Source organism: Limulus polyphemus, unplaced genomic scaffold, assembly GCF_000517525.1.
Source record: "Limulus polyphemus unplaced genomic scaffold, Limulus_polyphemus-2.1.2 Scaffold3034, whole genome shotgun sequence".
In the NCBI taxonomy this organism is placed as follows: domain Eukaryota; kingdom Metazoa; phylum Arthropoda; class Merostomata; order Xiphosura; family Limulidae; genus Limulus; species Limulus polyphemus.
The window spans coordinates 118,775-126,245 of NW_013668644.1; positions in this window are offsets into that span (position 1 = coordinate 118,775).

Below are 7,471 nucleotides of genomic sequence, written 5' to 3' on the forward strand. Positions count from 1 at the left end.
TCTTGACCGTGGGATTGGCCGTCACATTATAACGCCCCCACAGCTGAAAGGGCGCGCATGTTTGGTGTGACAGGGATTCGAACCCGCAGATTGCGAGTCGAGCGTCCTAACCACCTGGCCATGCCGGGCCTTTTAATACACACACACAAAAAAAGAAAAAATATTCCCTTCTATGATTACTAGAAAACAAAACTACTGATATGGGGTTTAGGATGTGCAAAAGAATATTAGTTAAAGTGAACGTTTTTTATTTATTTTTTTCTTTCCAGTACTTTCGTTAATTTAATCTGAATTAACGAAAGTACTGGAAAGAAAAAAAATATTTAAAAACTTTTACTTTGCTTATAACGCTTTGCGCTTAAACAAACAAACGCATTCTACTGAGAATCTCAGAAAATAATTTGTTTTACAAGAATTGTTTTAGAAAGAAAGACTGTACTCAAACAGCGCACGTGTTGTTGTTGTTTTTTTCCTCATTAGCTGTGCTGCCAAGAAGCAAAATTTTCATTTAAAAAAATCACTACTAACCTGTAATTCGAAGGAGAAGATTTAGTACATATAGCTGTTTTCCTTAACAACGACAAAAAACAAAAAAAAAACCTGGTGGCTCAGTGGTTAATCTGGGGAAATTTATAACCCTAAAACTTGGGTTCGATACCCGCGATTGGTAGGGCCCATGATAGTCCATTGCGTAGCTTTGTGCTCAACAATAAAAAGAAGTTAACAAAAAATATAAGTTCAATATTACGAGAAACAGTCTTTTTTTTTATTGAATCACTTGAGAACATACAATCTGTATAATTATCAAATGAAATTAAATCGCTTCTAATCTAAAGTTGTATTACTCAGACACAAAGTTACAACATTGGAGAATGATAACCAGTTCAATTTATAAGTTATTTAGAAGTAAATCAATAACATTTTTTTTTATCTCCCAGTGTCTTAGCGGTAAGTCTGTGGGCTCACACTGCAAAAAAAAAAACGGGTTTCGATACTCGGTGTGGGCATATCACAGATAGCCCATTGTGCAGCTTTGTGCTTAACAAAGAAACAAACGTTTTTGTGAGACGAATGATTTCAAGGCTTAAGTATCTTGAAATACTAATACTGGACTCCGCAAAATGAGCTCTGTAACCCAATGTATTAAGTGTTTTCGTCTGTATAAATACATTCCGCCTGTTTTGTATTGTTGGTGTGCGATTCTTTCGTAATATGAAATTTCCTTAATTGGTTTTGACTCCCTTTCAGGAAGCACACTTACAAAAGTAAAAGTATGTAATTATGTCAATATATATATTTACATCTTGAGTATAAATAAAATATATATATATTTTAATCAAATTAAGGCCTTTGGCTATAATTTATTACATTATAACATTTATTGTCCCACAGTGACAAGGCGGTAAGTTTGCGAACTTATAATGCTAAAAATCGAATTTTAACACCGTGGTTGGCACATCACAGATAATGTTGTTTGTAGTTAAGCACAAAGCTACACAAAGGGTTACCTGTGCTCTGCCCACTACGGTATCGAAACCCGTTTTTTAGCGTTGTAAGTCCGCAGACATACCGCTGTGCCATTGGGAGGCCATCACAGATAACCAATTGTGTTGCTTTGTCTTCAACTACAAACAAACAAGATATAACATTTAACCATTGATATAAAATACATATTTTTCACTGCTTTAAAAGTATTATGTTTCGTCAGGTTTTCTTAAAGCTTCCTTTTCTCTTTTGAATAACGTCAAACACGCACCGTAAAAATACATACAATTAACCGTTATTTTTATATCTTAAAACCCATATTTTAAAGTGTGGTTAAAATAATATGAAAAATATTATAAAAACAAATATATGATTTAATTTTAATGAAGTTATCCGTCAATTTTTAAATATATATGTTTAATCATTTCTCAAAACACTGACTGCCATATCCATTAAATTCAAGGTGAAACCGTTTAATAAAGTAATTTTACAACAAAAAGAAGATATTTCTTTAAATTAACGGTGAATCACATACTCAAGCATTTATGTTTATACACTTGCATTTTACATAGTAACGGTAAGCGCTCTGACCCTGATCATGCAGTTGGTCTGGTCGATATATATATATATATAAGTTATTGTTGGTAAATAACTTAAAGTGTTTCTATGGGGAATTGTACAAATATAATATAACCATTGTTGTATGTGGTTTAACCATGAAACATATATATAATATAACCATTGTTGTATGTGGTTTAACCATGAACCATGTATAATATAACCATTGTTGTATGTGGTTTAACCATGAACCATGTATAATATAACCATTGTTGTATGTGGTTTAACCATGAACCATGTATAATATAACCATTGTTGTATGTGGTTTAACCATGAACCATGTATAATATAACCATTGTTGTATGTGGTTTAACCATGAAACATATATAATATAACCATTGTTGTATGTGGTTTAACCATGAAACATATATAATATAACCATTGTTGTATGTGGTTTAACCATGAAACATCTATGATATGACCATTGTTGTATGTGGTTTAACCATGAAACATCTATAATATAACCATTGTTGTATGTGGTTTAACCATGAAACATCTATAATATAACCATTGTTGTATGTGGTTTAACCATGAAACATCTATAATATAACCATTGTTGTATGTGGTTTAACCATGAAACATATATAATATAACCATTGTTGTATGTGGTTTAACCATGAAACATATATAATATAACCATTGTTGTATGTGGTTTAACCATGAAACATATATAATATAACCATTGTTGTATGTGGTTTAACCATGAAACATATATAATATAACCATTGTTGTAAATTTAAAATAATAACGAAACATAGTCATTGATGATACTTTGGTTTCCGTGTTTCTACTCTATATTTATCATAAGGCTCCCTTCTAACATTTAACAAAACGTAGTTGTTATTCTTACATCCTTAAAAAGGCTGCAGCATCATAAGAGTTATAATAAGTTAGGTATTAAATGTAGAATTAGAAAAATAAACTATTTTTTATAACAACCTCGGATTTGTCTTGTAATATTCAACATAATGGAAATATTTTTTTTAAAAGAGTAATTACGAATACAGCAAAAAAAAAAACACTTTATTTTACAACAGCTAACATACTTAAACGTATTGCTCAACGGGTTTAGATAAAAAGAGTCATAGATGATGGAAAAACTAAATAACATAGTCAACTCAGTTTTTATTTCAAATAAGTCTATTCGACGTATTACTCATGACGTCACAAGTTGGAAAAGCTTCGATGATGGTGGTCCATTAACTCTCCTCCACGGAATGGAGAGCACTTCGCTATATTTGAAAACTGCACTTCTGTATGCCAATAAGTGAAAGTCCTGGACTAGATGTGATACGAAATGGTGGCTGTATCAACAGATTGGATACGTCAAACTGAATTACGATCGAAGAGCTCTCAAGTTAGCTTCCCTGTATAATGAGATCTGTAAAGTTCCGTAGAAAGGTCCGGTATATGTAAGTGTTTCATATTGGTAAAATGACGTTAAACCTATGTGACATCCGCCATCAAACTACACTCAGTAAGAGCATTGCGCGTAGAGATTATGCTTCACTACATCAGATCCGGAGTATGGAGCAAAAAATATGTATATATATATATATATGTATATCTTGTTGAAAGTTTATATCTATGTAAATATAATAATACTGTTTGTTGTATGTCCATGTAACTACTTCGCAGGGTGTGGATGGATCTTCACCAAAATTAGTATGGAGGTTTATTAGGCCCATGCGGGAGTACATACAAATTTTCAGTTTTGCGGTTTTTATGGACGTTTTTGTGTGTTTTACCACTACTTCGTCCCCTGTTGATGGATCTTCACCAAATTTGGCATGAAGGTTTGTTTGGTCCATGCGGAGATACATGCAAATTTACGGTTTTACATTTGGCGGTTTTTATGGGAGTTTTAGCCTTTTGTACTACTACTTTGCCCCCTGTAGATGGATCGTCACTAAATTTGGTGTGGAGGTTCATTGGGTCCATGAGGAGATACAAACAAATTTTCAGTTTGTAGTTTTTATGGCGTTTTTGCATTTTTGTACAATTACATATAAGGGAAACAAATTTTCACGCCCGAACATAACCTTTCATTATTCATCAATTTACATGACTTCCGTTCAGGGGACGGGTACACCAGCTAGTTCTTAATAGAATAACTTTCACGTAAATATAGTTTTTCTACGTAATCTCGCATATTTATCACAATGTAATACTTTTTTTATGGTATATGAACGATTAACCTAATCCTTCAACTTTGTATAATTTTTCTATTTGTTTGTTTTTTAGCAAAGCCTCATTGGGCTATCTGCTGTGTCCACCGCGGAGAATCGAACCACAGATTTCAGCATTGTAAATCTGTAAACCTACCGCTATAATTTTTCTTGTTTTTTAAAGCATTTGTGAAAAAAATATTCGAAATTAGTTGTTGTTTTTTTGGTGACTTTTGGAACCTATTCCACTAACAATAGTTTCTGTGGACATTTCTTTGTGCCTCTTAAAATTATGCCCTCTAGTGGCATAGCGGTATGTTTGCGACCTTACAACGCTAAAAACCGAATTTCGATACTCGTGATGGGCAAAGATAGCACATTTTGTAGCTTTATGCTTAACTTCAAACAAACAAACTGTGAAAATAATTATAACTAGCACAGCGGTAAGTCTGCGGACTTATAACGCTAAAAACCGAGTTTCGAAACCCGTGGTGGGCAGAGCAAATATAGCCCATTGTGAAGCTTTGTGCTTAACTTCAAACAGACAAAATACACTTCGAACATTATCTCAAATGATGAATCTGCAAACAAGCTACTTTCTATTGCTGATTCTGTATTCAATAGCCCCCCAGTGGCTTACAATGCTAGAAACCGGGTTTCGATACCCGTGGTGGGCAGAGCACAGATAGCCCATTGTGTAGCTTCGTGCATAACAACAAACTAACTAACAAACTATATTCAAGCAATAATTAGCTTAAATCCATAGTAACCAATGAAAATATACCTGTTTGCATTATAAAACAGTTTAGCAAACTATCATATACGAGTATTCTTCTTTCTGGTTGTGCCTCTGCTACAGGAGGAATGTGTGTAGAAACAACCTTTCATAACCTTATAAGTGCCTACATATGTGAAATATTGTATAAACACGCAGGCGTTTCAATGTTACATTTGCATTACTAATGTGAGAACAGTGAAATCGTTTTTTCTTTTTTATTGCTTTCATAAAAGTCACTTATACTCATCAAATACGAATATATAAACACAACCAACATCTCTTTAGAATGCCTTATTTATACTGTTTGAAAGAAAATACAATCTATACACGTGAACACAGCAAGACATCGCTCCGTTCAAATTAAACATTTACCAACATTTCAAACATGAAAGTTAGTATAAGTAACACTCGATAACATGGAACCCACTTTTTTATAAAAAAAAAAAAAGTTTGAGACAGATTGACTAGGTGATGAAAATTTTATAAATGTACGACGTTTAGACAAGATTTTGTTGCGAAGTTTGGAAATAGTTGCACGGTACGATGCACTTACGGTGGTGAACAAGTAAGGGAGCATACTGGAAAGATATACGTAGAATAACAGAACAGACGTTTAGACTTAAACAATCTCGAGTAATCGCCGTGATGAATTAAAACTTGATAACAAGGAACTTACTTTTTAAAAAATAAAAGGTTTCAGACGGCATGTTGATACGTCGTACATATATAATCAAGTTTTTCCATTACCCAGTCAAGCCATCTCAAAACTTTTACGTCTAAGTAATGTTACTCCTGTATTCTGGTTTATTTTTTTTTAACCAGAGTTAAACGTACTTTTCAAGAAAAATGTTTCAGGCCCATTGTTGCCCTGGAAACTGTTCTTCATCACTGATCGTTCTCATTCCCATGACCATGATTGCGTATTGTTGCCAGATGTCGTGAATTTCAGTGAAACGTGTTTCTGCGAAGAATGAACAGGTCAATTATATATCACACATCTTGACAAACCTTCTACAGACGCTTCACTTGCACGTGAATTCCGCCTTCCAAAATTATGTATAAGCAGGCCAATTGGGGTTCCTTGGGGCTGCATCAGGAAGCTTGACAGATATGTGTGAAATAAGTCTGCTGCGATTACAGAATTTTCCTCTCGTGAAAAGGCCGTACATTTCGAAGTTTAACGAGAAACTTGTAAAATTTTGGTCTCTGAGCTTTCGTCAGTTTCAAGTTCTTTGTTCAGCCTCTTGTTAACAATTCCAGGAAATAAGCCCAGCTTCATCGCATCACAGTGTCTTTTTGGGTCAGGAAGTTTTCTTTTTGTAATCATAGCCTTCACTTTTGCGGATGGATTCGTTGTCTAGATTGATTTCTGGTGTGGTTCGAAACCGATTGCTATAAGTATCTCTCCGCTTCCACTGATAACATTGATGCCTCCTTACGAATATACTTCTTCACAATGGACTGTGACATAATCTTGTAGTCATAAACTTTCCTTGGTGGCCAGAGTCGGATTTAAGCCTAAATGCCTTGTCAGCTAAAAAAAGAGGGTTAGGCCCGTCGGGCTCTGTTCATACCAATATTATACATCAAGCGAAAGCTAATAATTTCAACAGATAGCTGAATAAATTGATAGGCTTAATAAATAAAATGAAATGAAATAGAATTATAGTAATTTATTTCTATAAAAAAAAATTAATATATATATATATAAAGAGCCCCGGTCAGCTTAAGCCTCTGCTGGTGGCGTTGTTTAAATCGAGTGGTCGAGAAATCGCTGTGAACTAAGTACACAGGTGCTAAATATGTGTCTTGGCATCACTTCTCTTAATGTTATAGAGTTACGTAAATCCCCTGTAGAACTTTACAGTCAGGAGAATTAACGATTCACCTTGTTGTTTTTTTCGGGTCAAATTATTCTTATGTTAAACGTATTATCAAAGTAATGTAACTTGGCTTTTAAAGTTAATTATTTTTTTTTGTGTTTGTAGAAAACCTTATCGGAACCTTTTTAATCGTGCTTTAAATCATTGTAATGTGGCATTAAAAATAAAATACAAACTATTTGAGTAAATAAATTAAATATATAACTATAAAAAATGAAAATATTTTTTTTCGTGTGTGTGAATTTAGCTATAAAATAGACTATTTTCGCTCTGTCTATCGCGAGAAATTAAACCCCGAATTTTAGCGTTGTAAGTCTATATAGTTACCATTATTTATTATATGTGGAATGTGCATATTCCAGTATTTGTTGTATGTAGAGTACTCACTTCCCAGGCTTTATTATCCATAAAATAAGCACTTCCTTCGCTTAGCCTACACTCTTCAAAGTCCTCCTGTCGGACAACGGTAAGTCTTCTGATTTACAATGCTACAATCAGCGGGTTCGATTCCCCTCAGTGGACACAGCAGATACCCGATG